The sequence below is a fragment of the Magnolia sinica genome, chromosome 11 (assembly GCF_029962835.1).
Source record: "Magnolia sinica isolate HGM2019 chromosome 11, MsV1, whole genome shotgun sequence".
In the NCBI taxonomy this organism is placed as follows: Eukaryota; Viridiplantae; Streptophyta; class Magnoliopsida; order Magnoliales; family Magnoliaceae; genus Magnolia; species Magnolia sinica.
In genome coordinates, this window is record NC_080583.1 from 73,869,719 (window position 1) to 73,892,325 (window position 22,607).

The following is a 22,607-nucleotide window of genomic DNA, read 5'->3' on the forward strand; positions in this document are numbered from 1 at the left end:
TGTTCCTCGATGGCCGGCTGGCTTCCAGCGTTTGAGATCACTTTCAGCGGATCTTTGGGATCCATCTCCTCCTAGCTCCCTCGTTGGAGGCTCGTTTTAGGCAGTGGTGGCTAGTGTTTGCATTAGGGGGGTTTTCTGTCCATTTTCACAAGATTATCCCCAGCCTCATCATCTGGGAAATCTGGTGTGCAAGAAACGGTGTGAAACTTAATAGTAGACCTTGGCGCGCAGCAAAATGCATCTCCGACATCTCCTAGTATGTTTCCGCCATTTTTCAGAATCTAGAGTCATCTAATATGCGATGTTTTCATAGGGACAGGGTGAGGGATTTTTCGATCCCCTCTCCAGCCCCTAGCACCAATAAGCACGTCGAGATTATTAGATGGATCAAGCCTTTAAGGGGCTGGGTCAAGCTTAACGTGGATGGGTCATCCAGAGGGAATCTTAGGCCATCAAGGGATGGCAGTATCCTTCGTGGTGATAAGGGTGAGTTTCTGTTGGCCATTGGGGCCGACTACGATTTTGGGACAATAATTTTACGGAGCTGAGAGCAGTCCACGATGGGCTTTAATTATCCCTTAACAGCGGATTCTCCAACATCATCATCGAATTGAACTCTAAGCAAACGGTCGACAGCATCTTGGCCAAGTCATCGCTCCCGTGGCAGGGGCGTCCCTGGTTATTCAGGATTTTGGCCCTCATACACAGAGGCAGGGTGGACGTTCAACTCATCAAAAGAGAGGGCAACGACCCAGCTGATGGCCTAGCCCAAGAGGCAAGCTTGAGTCAGGTCCCTTCCCTTTTTCGCAGCGAGCAAGACCTCCCTGAGCTCGTACGGGGCAGCGTGTTCTTAGATAAAGTGGGGCTCGGTTATATTAGAATTGTCCAACAGGGTTCTTTAGAGGGGTTGGCTTTTTTGTTTCTTTGTTTCTTTTTGTCGGTTCTACTGTATAGGGGTGGCCCTGATGGGCCCCATCTGATGATAGGACCCCGGACTTTCGAGGCTCCCGAAGGTGTGTAACTGGGTTGTATAGTTTCATCTTCTCATATATGCAAGTGTGAAGGTTTTTTTTTTTTTTTTTTTTTTTTTAAATTTAAATCAAGCTAATATTTTTGTTGACCTCATAAAGGATCTCACCGTTTATTACATTTTACAATGGCCTACTTATGCACGTGTCACTTACCACATTTTATGGGAATGGATGGAGGGAGCATGTAAATCAAAAGGCTCCATGGCCCATCATGATGTGCCAACATGTACTCCGTCCATCATTTCTGAAATACGATGTAGCTGATCCAAAACTTAAAAGGGCCCACACCACAAGGTACTTCAAATCCTTTTTGGATCCGACTGATATATAGTTTTTCCCTTCATATATAAACTTCTAGGTAGGACACTTCACCAGTTGATGTCCACATTGCGTTGTTCCCTGTGGTGTGGCCGACTTGATATTTGTCTGTGGCGAAACCAACGGACATGGAGAGGATTTCAGACACATCATGGTAGACCGATAGAGGGTTTTGATAGACATGCTGCCTCCAGTCTGGGATCGAATCAGGTGCGGTTAAGCCTCACCCAACATGGGTCCTGACCATGGGACCCACCTTTATGTGTGTATTGCATATCTATGTAGTTCTTCTACTTTGCCAGGTCCTTTTAGGTCATGAATAAAAAATACGAAGCAGATCCAAATCTCAGGTGAATCGTACCATAAGAACCATTGGTGATTGACCATTAAAAATATCGGATGGGTTGAAAAAGTTTTGGATTTAGCTTTTATATATATATATATATATATATATATATCATATCAAAAAAAAAAAAAAAAAAAACAAGTAAAGCAAACAAAAAGCAAGCAGGACCATGGAAAAAGGCCTAGCACAGGTTGCCCAAGAATCAAAACAGGGTTGAAGAAAGTGAGGACATGATCAATAGGGGCGCTGCACGGGGATAAGACCCAGGCAGGCACGTCAGAAGAGCTATCCAACTCCAGTTTTCCATTTCCCTCTCCTCAGCTGCCCCACGTTATCTTTGTCAAGAAGAAGAGCTCCCCTAATGAGTTGAGGAAGCGATGAAATGGAAGTGAAGGTCATGTCCACCGCTCCACCACTAGCAATCTTGGTTAGATCGTCTGCTACGGAGTTGCCCTCGCGAGGGACATGAGAAAACCACAGGTTTAGAGATTGAGAGAGAATGGCGAATGGTGCTAAGCCAATACCACAAGTTCCAGCTTAAAAGACAATGTGGGAGTCAGTTTCTACTATAATGGTGTCGAGCCCCATATTTGCACAGATTGACAGGCCGTCAACCATAGCCTGCACCTCAGCAATGTTATTTGAGGTTGGGTGGTACATTTTGTGGAAAGCAAAAATCAATTCCCAGGGTGGTCCCTGCAAACGCCACCCCCTCCATCAGCTCCTGGATTGCCCCTAACTGATCCGTCAACATTAAGTTTCAACTAGCCCCTTTCTGATTTATACCACTTGATGACTTAGGTTGAGGTGGAAGAAGATGATACATAATTTTGAATGCCCAGAGCTTGCATAATCAGGCTTTCTCTGGATGAGATGTCGTCTGGGCTAGGAAGTAGGTTCCCAACCTCGTTCAGCCAGTGAGAGACTTTATGGATCGTCTGGGATGTGGAGAAACTGGAGTTTTCAAATTTGTCTTTATTCTTGCCTAACTAGATTTCCCATATGATGAATGGAGGGACTAAGCCACGGAGGATCAGCCATCTGGAGGATTTTTGTTCAATCAAACTCCATTGGTGGACCCGCTGTTCAATAGATTTATTGCCGAGGAAAGGAACGTATAGGAGGTGAGAGAAGAAGGACCAAACCTTTGAGGCAACGTACCCTTGGCAGAAGAGGTGGTCAAGACTCTCTACATTTGGCTAAGGAGAGATGGAGTTGCCTAGGGAATATGAGATGGAGCAAGCAGGGTGGCTGAGAGGGAGAGGCTGAAGTGTGATACGCATGGGCGACAGCCTCTAGAGCAGGGAGGGGCTATTGACAGGCAGGCTCTCAGCAGCAGCAGAGCTGCACGCTGCAAGGACCTGATGGCCCAAGGAGATAAGCTCGGAAGAGCTAGAGGGGTTGCTTATGTCGCAATAGCAGCACTTGGATGCAAGGCTGATTCTGATTCTCTGGATGGACAAATCAACTGAGACAGCCTCGTGCATCACCTTCAAAAGGAAAATCGCTATCTTCAGGGGGACTAGTTTGTTCCAAGCCCAAATGGTCTAGCGTTCGATGTCTTGCCGCTTGCAGATAGAGTTCCAGGTGGATTGAAGCGAAAATTTCCCTAACAAATTCAAGTTCCAGACTAGGCGGTCTTCCCTATGAGAGATGGATACATCGCTCTCCTTAATCAGGTTGATGATTTCTGATGGAAGGATTCTAGCGATAGAGGAGAGATCCCAAGTACTTGATGGATTCCAGAAGTCTCTTATCTTGGCTTCTCTGTTGGTGACAGCAGAGGGGGAAGAAATAGCACCAATTAGCAGACCTCCTCCCGTTTAATTATATATCCAGAAGCTGATATCGCCTTTCCCTATCATCCATCTGGAGTTATGGATAGAGAAGAGCAGTTAAGCTTGAATGTCCTTCCAGGAGCTGGAGCCCTCCAACTTGGAACGACCATCTGCATTGATGAATCTGCGAAGATACTTGGCTGAGAAAAGTCAGGCTCATAGAGAGTTACCTGCTAAGAGGTTCCAGACCATTTTGCATCGAAAGTTGTGCATAACGTCATGAAGCCACCTGACATTGAGACCCCCTTCCACCTTTGGGTAGCACACCCTCTCCTATGTAATCTAGTGCTTTCTTCTACTTACATCGGTATTCCCCCAGAAAAAGCAAGCAAGAACTTTCTCAATATGATTGCAGGCCTTCTTGGGAAAGTTAATGGCTGACATCAGGTGGATTGGAAAACTTGAGAGAATGTACATAATCAGCACCAGTTTGGTGGCCTGGTTGAGGAGCTTAGCTTTCCAGCATGCGACTTTCGACTCAATCTTCTGGATGAGAGGAAGGAGAAGCATGTATCTGATTTTGCCTTTGCATAGTGGAGTTTCCAAATAAGTAATAAGGAGGGCAGCTTGCTTGAAGCCCAATAGCTGGCCAATTTGCCTAGCCCTATTGGCCGAAGCACGCCTAGGCAAGATGAAGAAGCTCTTGGCATTATTGACTCCCTGGCCCGAGGCCCTCTCATAGGTGTGTATGAAGGAGAGAAGGCAGTAAACAAATTTGATCCTGCCATTAAGAAAAATCATCATGTCATCAGCAAATAATAGGTGGGAAATAATTTAGCAGTTTCTAGGGAGACTGAATGGCTGGCAAGCGCCTAAGAGGAAGAGGCGATTCAACCCTCTGTTAAGAACCTCAGCTGCGATGATAAACATCATTGGGGATAGAGGATCACTTTGCTGAAGCCCTCTGGATGATTGGAAGAAGCCGAAGTTCCTGACTTGATGGATAGGGAAAACCAGTAGTCTTCCCAACATTGTTGAGCCAAACGGACCTAACCAGGGTCAAAACCAAACTTCAGAAGAACCCGATAGATGAAACTCCATTCTAGGCGGTCATATGCCTTCTCTATGTCTAGCTTAATAATCATGTTGCCCCCACGAGCCTTCCTATCAATCTCAAAGGCCATTTCTAAGGCCAGGGAAATGTTATCAGCTATTGATCTACCTTTAACGAACGCGCTTTGTTCATGGGAGATGATGTTGGTGAGGATATTTGATAATCTGGAAGCGATGATTCTGGAAAATATCTTATGGATGCAGTTGCATAAGCTGATGGGTTTGAAGTCAACAAATGTCGTCGCATTGGACTTTTTCGGGATGAGGAATATGGAAGTGCATCGAAAAGCTCTAGGAGTGATGCCTCCTGTGAAGAATTCACCCGCCGCCTCAAGAAGATCATCTTTAATATATTCCAACACGAATGGAAGAATGCACCTGAAAAGCTATCCAGACCTGGGGCACTATCTGGGGGGATTGTAATGACCGCTTTCTTGACTTCATCCATAGAAGGTGGCCATGAAAGGAAAGAGTTCATCTGACTAGCGACGATGGGAGGGATGTAGTCGAGAAGAACGTCTTCCTCTGGAAGGTGGCTGGATTCAGATTGAAATAGTTACTAGAAGAAAGAGACAGCTGCTTCACCAATCTCAAAGGCTGAAGTGATTGTGCTGCTCGATTGAAGTTTAATGGCTGATATGGTTGATCTTCTTCTACTATCAATCACGGAGTCGTGGAAGAATCTAGTGTTGCGGTCACTCTCTTTGAGCTGTGTGTGTGTGTGTGTGTGTGTGTGTGTGTGTGTGGACATGGTTTTATGCGGTTGAACATCAACACCATGCATTTGATGGGTCCCCTTTAAATTATGGGATATCCCAAAAATCAGTTGTATATGGAACTTAGATGAGCCATATCATCTAAAATCACCTGAAGACATGCCTAAAACATATAAAAGCACTTGGTGGGGCCCACTTGAAATTTGGATGCGTTTGAAACTTGGTCTGACCCCTCATCCAAGTGGGACACACATAATGCATGGGTTGGATTTGTGAACCACATCTTGGTGGACCAAAAAATGATTATGAATGTTTTAATGAGAGGGTAACCCCTCTCAAATTTTGTATGTGGTGTGGCCAAACAAGTCATGGATTGACTTGATTTTTAAGCTTGAGGCCCACCATGGAATGGTGCATCTGACTGATGGGGTTGATGTTTGACATGCATCATGGTGGGGCCCACACAGCTCGACCTCATGGGAAGTTCCCGTGAGGTCCTTTTTCTCCCAAGGAAGCCCGAATGTAATTATCATCTACATTAATGAAAATTTTGCCCTTATATATATATATATATATATATATATATATATATAGAGAGAGAGAGAGAGAGAGAGAGAGAGAGAGAGAGAGAGAGAGAGAGAGAGAGAGAGGAATGCTCATCAGCGCACCTTTTTACATGAGTATCCATGAGTACCTTTGCGCATGTGTCGACATGGGCATAAAATCTGAACGGTCCATGTGATGCGCCACCCTCTAAAACTCTCGGGGCCTATTTTTCAGCCAAATCCAAAACTCTAGTGGGCTATAGCAAAGAAAAATGCAAATCAATGGAGAAAAATATTTGCTTTTTCCATGGCCCACCAGAGTTTTGGATTGGGCTGAAAATTAGGCTAGTGAGGTTTTAGGGGGTGCCGCATCACGTGGACCGTTTAGATTTTGTTCTCATGACATGTGTGCAAAGGTGCGCACAGGTGCTCAGGTAAAAAGGTGCGTAGGTGAGGATTCCTCTCCACACTCGGTTGCCCTCTAAACAATTTCCATTGTGTAGCCCACGTGAATCCTGAATGAATATGGTTTTTTGGCCACTAGCCTAAAATTTTAAAATTTTAATTGGAATCTACTAGTTGTATTACAAAACTCTATTTCTTTTTTTTTTTTCGTCATTAAGCGTAGTGTGGGACTAATATTAGAGGATCTTTGTGGGCAGTTGAAATTCAAGAGCTGCCTCCTAATCGATTTCACCCTTTTTATCCTAAATTTTCTCTAGCTGCTGGAAGGAGGGAGATGTTGAAATTTTTGGTTTTTGAAAAATTAAAATATTCAAAATTTTTGGGATTTTTGTTTTGCTGCCAAAACGCTTTTTGGAAATTTAAAATTGAAAAGTGCGGTATCTACTTTTGTCCCACATCGGAAATGATAGGAGAAGAATTGGTATTTATATATGGAGGTGTGTGAAGTATTCTTACTTAGAGCTTTGGAGATTGAGACGCTCAGATTGCGTGCGAAGTGCAAAATGCGCCAACTAGCGCCACTACAGCTACACTGCCCGTGCCTGAGCATGAGCGCATGCATGCGTGTGTGTGTGTGTGTTCCAATGCTACGCGCTTGATATGAAGATGAAGTTGACTTGGAATACAGGAATGCCACACTAAAGAAAATAAGTGGGAGAAATGTCAACACTTGATATTTACAAGGCCTACCATGATGATTTTATGAAATCCCCTCCAACCATGAGATGCCACATTCATGTGGGCCATATCAAAGGAAATATTTGGAGGATGATCGTTAACATATACACTATTTTCAATCATGTGGTCCATCTAAATCACAAATATATAAACATACTTGGGCTTTGGTTTTTCAAGCAATGTGTGGCCCACCCTGATGTATGTGTTTTATCTCCATGCTACCCATCCATTTTCCAAATAATTTTAAGACATGATCTCAAAAGCAAATAAGATATAAATTTCTAGTGTATCACACCATAGGAAATAGTCTTAATTGAACACCCCCTATTAAAAATTATGAAGGCGCTCACCATAATTTTTCTTTGTCATCCAACCCACACAGACATGGATGAATTAGAAACACAAATATCAGCTTGATTTAAAACTTTTGTGGAGCCAAAGAATTTAACGGTGGTTATTCAATCACCACTAATTACTATAGTGTGGTCCACCGCGGATTTGGATCTGCTTTATTTTTGGCATCATGCTTTAAAATGAGATGAAAAAACAGACACACGGCGTGGATATAAATCACATACATCATGATAGGCCCCACAGTTCTGAAACCAATCAGATACACCGAAGCCGCTCCCTATCAAGACGGATTCATTGACTCGTGTCCCCAATCAGATACACCGAAGCCGCTCCCTATCATGACGGATTCATTGACTCGTCCTATTACTGCTACTACCGTGTTGCCCACCTGAGATTTGTATCAACCCCATAAAGAAAAATGGACGGTGAGGATGTGCAGACGGAGCTTTCTCTTAGACGTAATACGTGTGCAGGGTACACGTGTCTTAAGAAGATTCGCAGCAGGGGATATTCAATCAAACGGCCTGTTTCCCGGAAAGTCTGAGATATCCTCAACCCATTTCGAATAACCTATCAACGGTTTCGATGCCCCAACAAGATTTCAACGGCGGGTGTTTCCATTTTTGTCATATCTCAGTAAACGTGGGAAGGTACACGTGTGGTGATGGAATAGCCGGGTGCGTACTATATATTCAAATGAAAGAATCACTCCTCACTCGTAAACTCCCATTCTCTTCTTTCCAGATATCGAGAAAGTTCTTCTTCTTCATCTTCTTCCTCCTCCTCAGAGAGATGAAACCTAATTTGAAATTCCCTCCAGGTTATCGATTCCTTCCCACTGACTCTGAATTATTACTACATTATCTTAATAATAAGAATTCATGCCTTCCACTTCCCGCTGAAATAATCCAAGAAATCGATATCTACAACTTCAATCCTGATCAGCTTTCAAGTAAGGAAACAAACGATTCTTTCTTTTCTGTCTTTTTTTTTTTCCATCTAAAATCACGATTTGATTTGCAGGTCAGTTTGAGGTTGAAGAGGAGAAAGACATGTATTTCTTCACAAAAAGGAATCGTAAGTATGAGGGTGGATCACGACCAGCTCGGAAAGCAGGAGACGGATACTGGAAGGCTACAACAGGACATACAACCGTTCTTGATCAAGAAAAAGCATCTGGGTATAAGATGAATTTGAAATTCCATGTTGGTACGGCGCCTAAAGGGAAAAAAACTGATTGGCTACTGACAGAGTATAGGATCGACGAGGTTGATCCTCCTACAACAACGAGTGCTACTGAGGTGGGCAATGGAAAGATACAGAGGAAGATGGTGGCTGCAACTCAGGAGGATCATCACATAAGAGTAAGAAACAAATAACTCAAATACATATATTTCAATTGCATCTCTATCACACAAGCTTATAGATATTAAAAATTAGGATATGTAAACATCTAATGTATGAATTCACGTACAATACATTGCATGGTGTCCTAATAACGTGAAATATCTTTATTTATTTATTTATTAATATGATTGTATTTTGATTTTCATTGCAGATGAATGGATTTGTTTTGTGTCGAATCTACAAGAATAGGTGGGCAGATAAGAAAACTAACGGAACCACTAACGACATGCAGTCATCAACTTCATTTTGTTGGCTGTACTAGCCAGAGCTATTCTTGGCTTTACAAAGCCTATGATTTAGACTCACTGGACACGTGAGAAGAGAAGAGGAACTTTTGCTATATATTTTTTATATTGCTTACAAGCTCACTGAGTTAATTCCAAACGGACTTCAAGCATTTCTTATATAGACTTTTTCCACCAATGTGAAAAGACACAAATGCCCTCATTAACTACATTAATTCTATCAGTTTCAAACGTTTGGAAACCCACCCGCCACAACACGTGGAAAATGTGGAAATAGCCATAAGGCGTGGCTGTTTCAAATGCCATGAAAACGATAGCATTTGAATTGTCCATTTGGTTTGGACGTTTCAACACTCCCCTTCAAACCAAACTAGGCTTCATTCCAAGCATCGATCTTAGTCATCTGAAAGTATTAGTCGGTAATGCCTTGGTGAATATGTCCGCGACCTGTTCAGTGGTGTGACAGTACTCCAATTTCACTACTTTTTGCTTCACTTGATCTCTGAGAAAATGATACCTAGTATCAATGTGCTTGCTCCTTCCATGTTGCACCGGATTTTTGGCAAGTTTAATTACCGACTTGTTATCCACATATATAATGGTGGATTCCCCCTGTGGATGTTTTAGCTTTTTTAGCATGTTCTTCAACCATATTGCTTCATAGACTGTGGATGATGCTGCCACGTACTCTGCTTCACACGTGGACAAAGCAACAACACTTTGCTTCTTTGAGTTCCATGTGAAAGCAGTCGATCCAAGATAGAAAACATATCCCATGGTGCTTTTCCTTTCATCTTGGTTACCTCCCCAATCACTGTCTGAATATCCATACAGTATTGCTTCATTTTCGTATGGATAGAAAAGACCAAATTCCGTTGTTCCTTTGACGTACCTGAGGATTCTTTTTGCGGCTAGCCAATGTGATTCTTTTGGCGCTTCCATACACCTGCTTAGAAGTCCAACACTGTAGACGATATCTGGCCTTGTGATTGTGAGATACCTTAGGCTTCCAATCAAACTCTTGAATAGAGTCGAGTCCACGCTTCTTCCTTCTCCTTCTTTTGTCAGCTTCAGTTCCGTTGCTAGAGGCGTGTTCACGGCATTACAGTCTGCCATCTTGAACTTTTTAAGTAACTCCTTGACATACTTTTTCTGTGATATATAAATGCCACCGACTTGTTGTTTTACTTCGATGCCCAAGAAGAAGGACATCAATCCACCATCAGTCATCTCGAATTCATTGAACATAGCATGCTTGAATTCTTCAAACATCGCCTGACTATTTCCTGTGAACAACAGATCATCAACATATAGGCATGCTATGAGGATGTCGCCATGAGCATTTTTCTTGATGTAGACTGCATGCTCATATGGACATTGGGTGAAGCCGTTCTCTTAAAGATAGTTGTCGATACGTGCATTCCAGGCACGAGGAGCCGGCTTCAACCCATAAAGGGCTTTCTTCAGTCGATACACTTTGTGTTCCTCCCCTTGAACAACAAAACCTTTAGGCTGGTCAACATAGACCTCTTCTTCCAGAATTCCATTAAGGAATGCAGATTTCACATCTAGTTGGTAGATCATCCAACTATGATGGGCTGCAAGGGAGATAATCATCCTTACAGTGTCAAGGCGAGCAACAGGAGCGAAGACTTTTTCATAATCCACCCCATATTTCTGTTTGTAACCCTTTGCTACGAGCCTTGCCTTGTAGCGATCTATTTCACCATCAGTATTTCGCTTGATCTTGTACACCCATTTGACACCAATAGTTCTTTGGCCTTGAGGAAGTAAAGTAAGATCCCATGCATGGTTCTTCTCAATGGCCTGGATCTCATCTTCCATAGCCGTCCTCCAACATTCTTCTTCTACGGCCTCCTCAAATGTAAGAGGCTCGTGGTCTGCATATAAGCAAAACAAATTTACTTCCTCAGTTTCGGCGTAGATATCGTTTAGGCTCCTCATTTTGATAGGAGTCAAGGGTGAAGGAGAACTGGATGATGACGTGCTAGCTGAATTTTGATTTGATGGAATACTTCCAGAGGAGATGGAATGTATCGCTGGACTTCTGCGTGCAGATGTTTCGGCGGAAGAGGGTGTTGCAGGTGTTTGCTCCTGGTTCTCATTCTTCTCTTCTTCATGTTCTTCAACCGTGACTTGATTTTCTTTGGCTGAATCTTCCTCGTTCCATTTCCAGGCTTCTTCCTCGAAGAATACTACATCTCTACTCACTACCACTTTGTTAGTTAGTGGGTTATAGAGCTTGTACGCCTTCGATACTTCACTGTAGCCGATGAATATGCATTTCTTGCCATGATCATCAAGCTTTTTCCTTCTCGCTTCTGGAACTTGAGCATATGCGACACACCCAAAGATCCTTAGATGCGCCACGCTCGGTTTGTAGCCACTCCATGCCTCCTGTGGTGTCATGTTTCTTACGCTCTTAGTTGGACACCGATTGAGTAAGTAGGCATTACATGCAACTGCCTCTGCCCAGAAGCTTTTTGGCATGCCTTTCTCTTTGAGCATGGTTCTTATCATGTCGAGGATGGTGCGGTTCTTATGTTCCGCAATGCCATTCTGCTGTGGCGTGTAGGCTGCAGTGTACTATTGCTTGATTCCTTGATCCCTGCAATACTCTCGAAAGGCATTTGAGGTGTACTATCCACCTCTGTCAGATCTAAGGGTTTTGATTTTAAGACCACTTTCTTTTTCAACAAGGGCCTTAAAATTTTTAAAAATAGTAAAAGCAGCAGACTTTTCTTTGATTACATACACCCACAATTTTCTACTGAAATCGTCGATGAAGGTAATAAAGTATTTATTACCTCCAAGAGAGATTGGCTCCAATGGTCCACAGATGTCAGTGTGAACCAACTGCAATGGTTCTCTTGCTCTTTGGGATACTTCACTCGGAAAGGGATTCCTTTATTGCTTGCCGAGTGTACACGCCTCACACACATGTTCTGGAGCTTTAATAGCCGGCAAGCCATGCACCATACTTGATAAGGATAAGAGTTTAAGGCCACTGAAATGGAGATGCCCAAAGCGAAGATGCCATCTCCATGAATCATTCTTCAAGAGTCCATAGAAACACTTCTCAGCCTTTGTATTAATATAGAGCGGAAACATGCGATTCTTTGCCATTTAGACTTGAGTCACAAGTCTCTCGTATGCATCTCTTATAGAGAGAGAATGGTTTTCCATGTGTATGACATACCCCTTCTCAAGGAGTTGGCCGATACTTAGGATGTTACTTTTCATGTTTAGTACGTAATACACATTGGAGATAAAATTCAGCACACCATTCTTTTGATAGATTTTAACTTTTCCTTTACCTTTCACAGGAACTTTTGATGAGTCTCCAAAACTCATATTGCCACGATCATTTTTCGACAGTTCCACGAACAATTCCTTCTTTCCACACATGTGGTTACTCGCACCAGAGTCGAGATACCATACGTCATGTTGATCATATGCTTCTTCTTGTGCAAGAAGAAGTGTGGAGTCTTCTTTTTCATGATTTGATGCTTCTGCATAATTAGAATGCTCATCTTGATCTACTGGTTTGCTCCAACAGTCTGAAGCATAATATCCGAACTTGTTGCAATTGTAACATTGAATGTTTTTTGTATTTCCACGTCCACGCATGGATCGTCCTCTACCATTTCCTTTGCCATGGAAATTGGTAATCTTTTAGTGATTTTATGATTGGCTTGGATAATATCCACGCCCTCTGGCTCTTGCACGATTGCTAGTGTCACGCCCCCCTCGTTGTGTAGGACCATTCTTTAGAGTCAACGTAGACTCTAAGGCATGTTCAAGCATTGAACCGGTGTTCTTTTGCATTCATTGCTCATGTACTTGCAACGAGCCCATCAATTCTTCAATGGATAGATTTTCCAAGTCCTTTGATTCTTCTATGGCAACAACCACATGCTTAAATTTGGTTGTGAGGGATCGAAGTACTTTTTCAACAACCCATACATCTTCGATCTTTTCACCTTTTCTTTTCAAGTTGTTAATAATAACAAGTAATCTTGAAAAAAAAAATCAGAAATGGTCTCACCTTCCTTCATGTGTGAGGTCTCGAATTCGGCTCTAAAAGTTTGGAGACGAACCTTCTTCACACGATCAACTTCTTTGAAGATTGTGCTAAGAATCTCCCATGCTTGCTTGCATGTTGTCGCTTCAGCGATCCGTTCAAAGGTGGACTTATCCAACCCTTGATAGACAAGAAATAGAGCCTTCTGTTCACACCGCAAGTGCAGGGTTGTGATGTAGTAATAAACTCGGTAAGACCGAGTCGAATCCACAGGGACTGAAACCTGTACGTTATCCGAAAATAACCAGATCTAGAACTAGGCTAAGATGAAATCTAAACCAATTATGATTTGAGGAATAATAGTGAAATATTAATCTAAACTTAAAGAATTCAGAGAAAGGAAACTAGGGATTCAGAGGATCCACTTGTAGAGATCAGGGAGATCTTATGCCTGCATCAAGAATCATGGAAATCAAACTAAACTTACTTGATTTGGTCTTCACGAGGTGAAAGGTATGTAAATTAGAATGGATTCCATCACCAAACCATGCCCAGGAGACAAAGCAATAACAGAATTAAACCAATTACCAACCAATCAACAATGCATGAAGGTTAGGAGGGGTACCGTCATCCGACCATGCCCATGAGACAATGGTGAACAACAGGACTTCCTGACGTCATAAACATCAAAAGGAGGAAGGAAATATTCAAAGCCATTGCAGACCCATTGTAATTTCAGTCACAACAGACCATTAAAGACTAAAAAATATTCCTTCGATAATCAACTAAAATCAAATTTAATTCATAAATTTAATAGTTAAATCAAGGCATAAAAATAGAGTCTTCCATCTCACTACAAGCTTCACCTCTTAGCCCTAGCTAAGAGGTTTAGCCTAGCATGATCATGCTAGAACCCATTAGACAAAGTAAATAAACAGAAAAAGAAATAGAAAAGAACAAGAAGGAAAGAGAAGAACAGATTTCACTTCATCCAGCCTCACGTCCAGCCACCTCTATTTGGATACCCGTTTCTCCCCTAAATGCTTCCCCCCTTGGCTCTTTCTTCTCCCCTTCCTTTTATACACGCCAGGAGAGGTGTTGAACTCGATGCTTGTGCGTAGCCAGCAGCGGAAGGAACTCTTTACGCAGCCAGCGTGCTGAAGGATGCAAAACAGTTTGCGTTTGAATGAATTCTGCGATGGATGAACGTCCTAAACTCCCGTTTTTGCTTCTTAGTTGGGGTAAAGACCCACTTATAAGGATTTGGACGGTTTGGATCAGCAATCCAGTAGTGATCAAGATCACGGAATGTCCCACAAGTCCCGGCTTTTTCGGATGCGCGCGGGATGCGTAAACAGCGCCCGAAATTGTCGGCGCTGGACTCTCGATGGGGCCCACTTACCTTGTCGCTTGATAAATCCGACCCATCCATTGAATTTCTCTCGGAATTTTAGCTAGGGAGGGGTGCTTTTACTCGGGTTCAGTGCGGTCCATCAAATCAAATCTTTCCACCGTCTGCCTTCAGTTTTGACGATCAAAAACCGACCTCCGATGTTTCTTACCATTTTGCCACCTAGACCATGTTTAGGGGGCCCTTTTAGGCCTGATGGATGGTCCTGATTATCCGGATCATGGACCATAGTGACCCACAAATTCCGTCCGCAAGCTCTGTTCTTGCGCAAACAGAGAGGACATCTTCTTCCACTGTGCTTCTGGCGGGTCCTTGATTAAATTCTGTTATGAAATCCACACCGTCCACTGGATTCAGGATGAAAAACCGTTCTGGAAGGGATAGTTTTGGTTTGATTTCAGTGTGGCCCACAAGCTGGTTCAGTCCACCGTCCATCTTCTGTTTGGACGACTGGATTGTGACCCTCAATATCTTCTGTATTTATGCCACCTAGGCAAGGGTAGTACCCCCTCCCTGAACACCTTGGACGGTCCAGATTCATGATATGCATGATGTGTGGGGCCCACAAGCAAAACCGACGGGATGTGGGCGAACGCTGTTTGAGAACGAACTGGAGTGGGAGATATGTCGGTCAATGCATGCTGACGACTCTGGTGTGTTTAGTGCACAGCGCGCTGACCGACTCTGGTGTGTTTGGTGCACGGCGAACGTGCCTCTCCATATGCACGCCTTCATTGGTGTAGGGCACACTTTGATGTTGATGAGAAATCTACTTCGTCCATCTGTATTCTCATCTCATTTAACGCATTGATACCAATTTTGAAGCATATCTAGATAGCGGGTGGGCCTAAAATCAGCGTTTTAGGGACTGATCTGTCCGTTGAGACACTTGCACAGGGATTGAACGGATGAAATTTGACGTGTACGGTTAATTTATGGTCCTCGGGCGATGTATGAATTTTTGATCTGAACGGATGGTGGGAACCCTATGATCTTGCATTCTGGATGTCTTTCGGGCCACTTGAGCTTCAGTTTCTCGATTTTCTTGAATCCCTAGCATGCACATCCGTCGATCTTGGTCTCCTGGAGTCCGTCGCTTGCCTTGGTGATTTCAGACCGTTAAATCTATGCTTTTAGTACCTTTTCCTAGTCCAGCTCGTAAACACGCCCTGCAACACAAACACGATTTAAATCGGGCCGTTAAACAGTATCATGTTTGAAAATCTCGGTAATAATAGGGTCTGATATGCAATATTTGACCTTCAACACAATCCCCAACTAGCATCTTGCTAGTCCCGAGCAAGGTATGCGAAAAATAAATTGAGAATTACAGGGCAATTTCTACAAACTCAAGAGATTTATGAAAACAATTCAGATACTCGACTTCTAAGATTCATTATTGTTGGCATTACTTTCTCCTGAAATCAAGCTCACGGTAAACTTCATAATCCAGCTCAAATATTAATCCATTAATTAGAACGATTCTAACTATTGAATTCCATGGGTGTATCGTGTAATCTCGGCTTATCATTAAGGTTCACTTCTTAATTTCATGATATTATCGGTAAACACTAAGATAATTCATAATAACTAAAACTTTCCTCACGGATCATCTTTTCATTAATCGACCTTTGATATAATTTTTTTTCATTAAAATACCACCAAGGGGAGGAATCAAGTCTTCACCTATAGGGAGCAAACCTATGATGAAGACCATTGCCCACCCCTTTCCGTTGGCTACTTTGGGAAATCAAACCTTCACCTATAGGGAGCAAACCTATGGTGAAGATTATTCACCCAATCCTTTCAATATTCTCAGGCCGGTTCCTTTCATGCTTAGTAAGTACCAAATAAATCTTTCAATATCAAACTGAGACCTTAATGCGGAAGCGAGATGTGACATGTGAGATCATAACTCAATCAAAGTGTACAACTTCTAATTCTGGATTAACAATTCAAACTTAATTATGCAATCTAATAGATACTGAATTCAAGCGTCTTAAATTTCCAACATCATGTATCTTGAAATTCCAAGTGCCCTAGATGGCTGTCAAAATCCCTTCGAATTCACAAGAAAGTCCAGAAAAATTAAAAATTTTCATAATTTTTGTTCAAGACCAAGAAAATGCTGATTAGGTCACCTAATCTCCCACCCCCAATCTAAAATCTACATTGTCCTCAATGTAAAAGATATGAGCGTGCAATGCACTTGGGACAACGAAAAGTGAATATGAAGTGATGGGAAGATAGTACCTGGATGATGAGTCGAGAGATACTTTCCAAGAGATCGTAGCATGGGCGTCGGTCAGCACGAGAGAAAAGGCAACACAAAAATAACAAAAATAAAATCCTACCTATACCACTTTCGTAGGTGCTCTCGATTGCATTTAGCGTATGCAACAAGCTTTTAAACCCCTAGGTTGCCCCTAGAGGACGAGTTGTAGTCTCGTGAGGGTTTGCAGTAATGGTACCCACAAACATTGAACTAACTAATGATAAAAATAAAAAGAAATGAAGAGCTGGGTTGCCTCCCAGGAGCACTATGTTTACTGTCTTCAGCTAGACAAATAAAGCAACTACCCTAGTCCTATGAAAACGATAAACCTACATATACCTCCATCAGACTAGGAGATCAATCCTGGTAAACAGGAGCAGTCAGGGGCATGGACATGTCCTCTAAATCAAATTTCTCGACAAATGGTTTCAATCGATGTCCATTGACTCCTTGCCATTGTCGGGATCTCTTATCTCAATAGCCCCATGAGGAAAAACAGTAACAACAATGTAAGGGCCGGTCCAACGAGATCGAAGCTTACCCGAAAAGAGATGTAATCGAGAATTATACAAAAGGACCTTCTGACCAGGCGTGAATGATTTTCACAAAATGTATTGGTCATGAAATGCTTTCATCTTGTCCTTGTAAATTCTCGAATTATCGTACGCATCATTCCGGATTTCCTCAAGTTCATTCAGTTGAAGTTTGCGTAGCGAGCCAGTGTTGTCCAGATTGAAATTAAGATTTTTTGATTGCCCAGTACGCTTTATGTTCCAGCTCCACAGGCAAGTGACAAGCTTTCCCATAGACAAGTCTAAAGGGAGACATTCCAATAGGGGTTTTAAAGGCAGTACGGTATGCCCATAAGGCATCGGTCAATCGGATTGACCAATCCTTACGATCGGGTTAACCGTTTTCTCCAAAATATGTTTAATTTCCCTATTAGAAATCTTAGCTTGCCCACTTGTCTGTGGGTGGTACGGGGTGCTCACCTTATGAGAGATACCGTATTTCTTCATTAAGCTTTCGAATGGTCTATTACAAAAGTGTGAGCCCCCATCACTAATGATGGCTTGAGGCATACCGAACCGTGAAATGATGTTCTCTTTTAAGAATTTAATGACCGTGCGATAGTCATTATTTCGGCACGGGATTGCTTCGACCCATTTAGTGACATAATCTACGGCGAGCAAAATGTACAAATTTCCAAATGATTGGGGGAATGGTCCCATGAAATCAATGCCCCAGCAGTCGAATGCTTCGATGATAAGAATGGGATTCAAAGGCATCATATTTCGACGGGACAATGCTCCCAATTTCTGACAACGCTCACAAGCTTTGCAAAACTCATGAGTGTCCCTGAACATAGTGGGCCAATAAAATCCACACTGTAAAATCTTGGCTGTGGTTTTTTTAGCAGAAAAGTGACCACCACAAGCCTGTGAGTGACAAAAGGAGATGACACTCTGATGTTCATCGTCTGGCACACATCTCCTTAGGATCTGGTCTGGACAATATTTAAATAAATAAGGATCATCCTAGAAAAAGTTGCGCACCTTGGTGAAAAATTTCTTCTTATCTTGCGTAGTCCATTGTGTCGGTATGGCACCTGTAGTAAGATAATTAGCAATATCAGCGAACCAAGGTGAATGGGAGACTCCAAACAGTTGTTCATCAGGGAATATATCATTGATATGGGTGCCTCAATGGAATCAGAGGTATTAAGGCGAGAAAGGTGATCGGCCACTACGTTCTCTACTTCCTTTTTATCTTTAATTTCCAAATTAAATTCTTGGAGTAGAAGAATCCATCGTATCAAACGGGGCTTAGAATCATTCTTAGAAAGAAGATACTTAAGTGTCGCATGATCTGTGTAGATAATGATCTTGGATCCGATCAAGTAGGACCTAAATTTGTCCAAGGCGAACACTACAGCTAAGAGTTCCTTTTCCGTAGTTGAGTAGTTCACCTGGGCAGAATTTAAAGTTCTACTTGCGTAATGAATGACGTAGGGCCTCTTATCTTTTCTCTGGCCTAGGACTGCCCTAAGAGCATAATCAGAAGCGTCGCACATAAGCTCAAAATGAAGGCTCCAGTCGGGTGGCTGCATGATAGGTGCAGTGGTTAACGTACCCTTAAGCTTGGTGAAAGCTTCCTGGCATTACTCAGTCCACTCGTACGGAGCATCCTTTTGAAAAAGATTACATAAAGGACCAGAGAGGAGACTAAAGTCTTTTATGAATCGCCTGTAAAATCCTGCGCGTCCTAAGAAGGATCGCACGTCTTTGATGTTCTTGGGTGGAGGTAGGTTAGAGATAAGATCATTTTTTACCTTATCTACCTCGATTTCCTTGGATGAGATAATATGCCCAAGGACAATTCCCTTCTGAACCATGAAATGACACTTCTCCCAATTAAGTACCAAGTTCTTTTCTTTACATCTTTTCAGCACACATTTAAGACTTTCCAAGCACTTGCTGAAAGATGGGCCTTAAACAGAGAAATCGTCCATGAAGACCACTACATATTGTCCTACCATATCAAAAAAGATACTAAGCATACATCGCTGAAAGGTGGCAGGGGCATTACATAGTCCGAATGGCATCCTTCGATAGGCAAAGGTGCCGTAGGGACATGTAAATGTGGTCTTTTCCTGGTCTTCAGGGGCTATCTCTATCTGGTTGTAGCTTGAATAACCGTCAAGGAAACTGTAATAGGAATGACCAGCTAACCTTTCCAGGATCTGATCAATGAATGGTAAAGGAAAGTGGTCTTTCCTCGTGACGGTATTCAACTTCCTGTAGTCAATACACATTCTCCAACCAGTAGTGACTCTAGTTGGCACGAGTTCATTATTAGCATTGGCTACGATGGTGATTCCGGACTTCTTAGGGACCACTTGAGTTGGACTCACCCATTGACTATCAGATATAGGGTATATGATACCCACATCCAGTAGTTTAAGAACCTCGGCCTTAACCACTTCCTTCATGTTTGGATTTAGTCTACGTTGTGGTTGCCGAGCGGTCTTTGCATTATCCTCAAGATATATGCGGTGAGTACAAATCGAGGGGTCGATTCCCTTGAGGTCCGCTATCGTCCATCCCAGGGCTCCTTTATGCTCACTGAGAGTAGATATGAGCATACTCTTCTGTTCTTTCTTTAGGTGGGTAGAGATCACCACCGGGTATGTCTCATCTTGACCTAAATAGGCATATTTCAAATCAGAGGGCAAAGGTTTTAGGTCAAGCTTCGGCGGCTTGAGGTTAGACGGCAGAGGCACTACATCGGTTTGTGGCAATTCTTCAAATTGTGGCCTCCACCGGTTAACTTCAAGTACCGGTGCAGTATCAAGCAAGGCACACATCTCCCTAATCATGTCATCATCAAAATCATGGGATGGGCCAGGCACATCTCTAGATGGTCAGAGGATAATGTTAGAGGTGTCGTATCTTCCACGAAAGAGTCAATCATGTTAATGTCGTGGAAATCGTCATCATCCTCTAAGTTTCTGCCGTTATTGAAAAAGATGTTTGACTCCAATGTCATATTCCCAAAAGACATAGTCATGATACCATTCCTGCAATTGATAATTGCATTTGAAGTAGCAAGGAATGGGCGGCCAAGAATGACGGGAATCTGAGTACTTATGTTATTGATGGGTTCGGTGTCCAGGATGATAAAATCTATAGGGTAGTAAAATCTATCAACTTGGACCAACACATCCTCAATTATCCCTCTTGGTATACGAACAGGGTGATCAACAAGTTGTAGTGTGGTTAGGGTGGGTTTTAATTCATCCAAACCTAACTGTTTGTATACCGAATAGGGAATCAGATTGACGCTCGCTCCTAAATCAAGAAGTACGTGATCAATTCGATGGTTCCCGATTACACATGATATGGTTGGGCTACCGAGATCTTTGAATTTCTGTGGCACGTCTTGCTTTAGGATAACACTCACTTTCTCAGTCAAGAAAATTTTCTTTTGAATACTTTGTCGTCTTTTGGTCGTACATAAGTCTTTCAGAAATTTGGCATATAAAGGAATCTGTTTCACGACATCAAGTAGAGGAATGTTGACTTTCACTTGTTTCAACACCTCTAGGATATCCTGAGAGTTAGAGAGAGGTTTTGGTGAAACCAACCGTTGGGGGAATGGAGCAACTGGCTTCTCTAGAAGTTCCGGTTCTAATTTTTGTGGGGCATCACTAGATCCATCATTATTGTCCTTTTCTGGTTCTTGAGGATTTTCGGGCCTAACCGGAAGAGTTTTATCAATGATCTTTCCACTCCTAAGAGTGGTGATGGATTTAGCGTGCCCCATCTGATTTGAAGAGCTGGGATCATTAATCTCATACTACGGTTTAGGATTGGGGAGAGGTTGTGCAGGAAGCATCCCCTTTTCTATAACCATCATACGAGAATCTATCTTTTGCATAAAATCTGTAATTCCCCGCATTACCTGAGCCAGCTCTTGTATGGAATTTTGAACCGGTTCCTCTTGAGGTTTCACTTGATTTGGATTTTGATTGAAGAAACCTTGAGGGGTAGCCGTTTGTCCATTCCTCCAACTAAAGTTTGGATGATTTTTCCAACCAGGATTGTACGTATTGGAGTTAGGTCCAGTAAAAGGTCTTTGATAGTTGTTTACGGCATTGGCTTGTTCATTCAACACTCCTCGAAAGGCGGGTATTATAGGACAATTTTCAGTTGTATGAATGTTGCAATCACAGATGCCGCAAACAATTTCATTAGCCTTATCCTTCTTTCTTTCCATGGCCTCAACTTTTCTTATGAGCGTAGTCACTTTACACTTGAGATCATTCTCTTCTTTCAAGAGATATAATCCACCTTTCTCCTTTAATTGAGTCGGCCTAGACGTGGTGTTCGACTTTGGATAATAGTCCCATGATTGTGTTTTTTCAGCAAGACTATCGAGGTAATCCCATACCTCGTCAACATCTTTATTAATGAACTCTCCATTACACATTGTCTCGACCATTTGGCGCATGGAAAATGTCAGTCCATCGTAGAAGAAATTTGTAATGCGCCACGTTTCAAATCCGTGTTGTGGGCAAGAACTGACCAAATCTTTGAACCTTTCCCAACATTGGAAGAATGTTTCATCTTCCTTTTGGGCAAAGTTCATGATTGCTTTTCTGAGGGTAATCGTTTTATGATGTGAGAAGAATTTTTTATGAATTCCCTCTGCATGTTGTTCCATGTGCCAATGGATCTAGGACGCAGTGAATGTGACCACGTCTTAGCCTTCTCTTTTAAGGAAGAAGGAAAGAGTTTCAGCCTGATTGTATCCTTAGATACATTCAGAAAACATAATGTAGCTATAATCTCATCGAACTCTTTCAAATGTAAATATGGACTTTCTGATTCAAGTCCATGGAATTTGGGAAGGAGTTGGATAACTCCTGGCTTGATGTCCATTTGTCTTGTGTTTTTAGGGAAAATCATGCATGAGGGCGTACTCACTCCCGCCAGTTGTAGATAATCTCGTAAAGTACGAGGCGGGGATGCTTGATGCACCTCATTCTCATCTTGGGTATCCTCCACCCTGGGTGGAAGTAGAGGAGGTTGGTCTTCAGCCATAACTTCAATCAACTCTGAGGATTTCGAGTGGTGTCTAGTCCTGCGATGGATAGTCAACCCCTTAACCAATCCTCCTTCAGTCAAGAGACGTCGAGTGTTGTCACGGGTCCACTTGGGCATGAAACACTCGCAGCCCTCAATCAAATTTAAAGCCTAATCCTAAGAAAGGAAAAGAAAATCTAAAAAGAAAGAGAGGGAGAGTAGGAAAGAAATTACTAAATTGAAGCCCCTAAGTTAAGGACCTGCAAAAGAAAACAAACAAGTCAGTTCTGAA

General features: G+C 42.5%; 1 non-coding gene across 1 annotated transcript; it reads left to right on the top strand.

Annotated features, from left to right (window-relative positions):
• Positions 1–21,789: 21,789 nt before the first annotated feature.
• LOC131219644 (small nucleolar RNA R71) lies at positions 21,790–21,896 on the top strand. The gene has a single exon (XR_009158291.1). It is a non-coding gene; the product is annotated as a small nucleolar RNA R71 (small nucleolar RNA).
• The last annotated feature ends 711 nt before the right edge of the window (positions 21,897–22,607 follow it).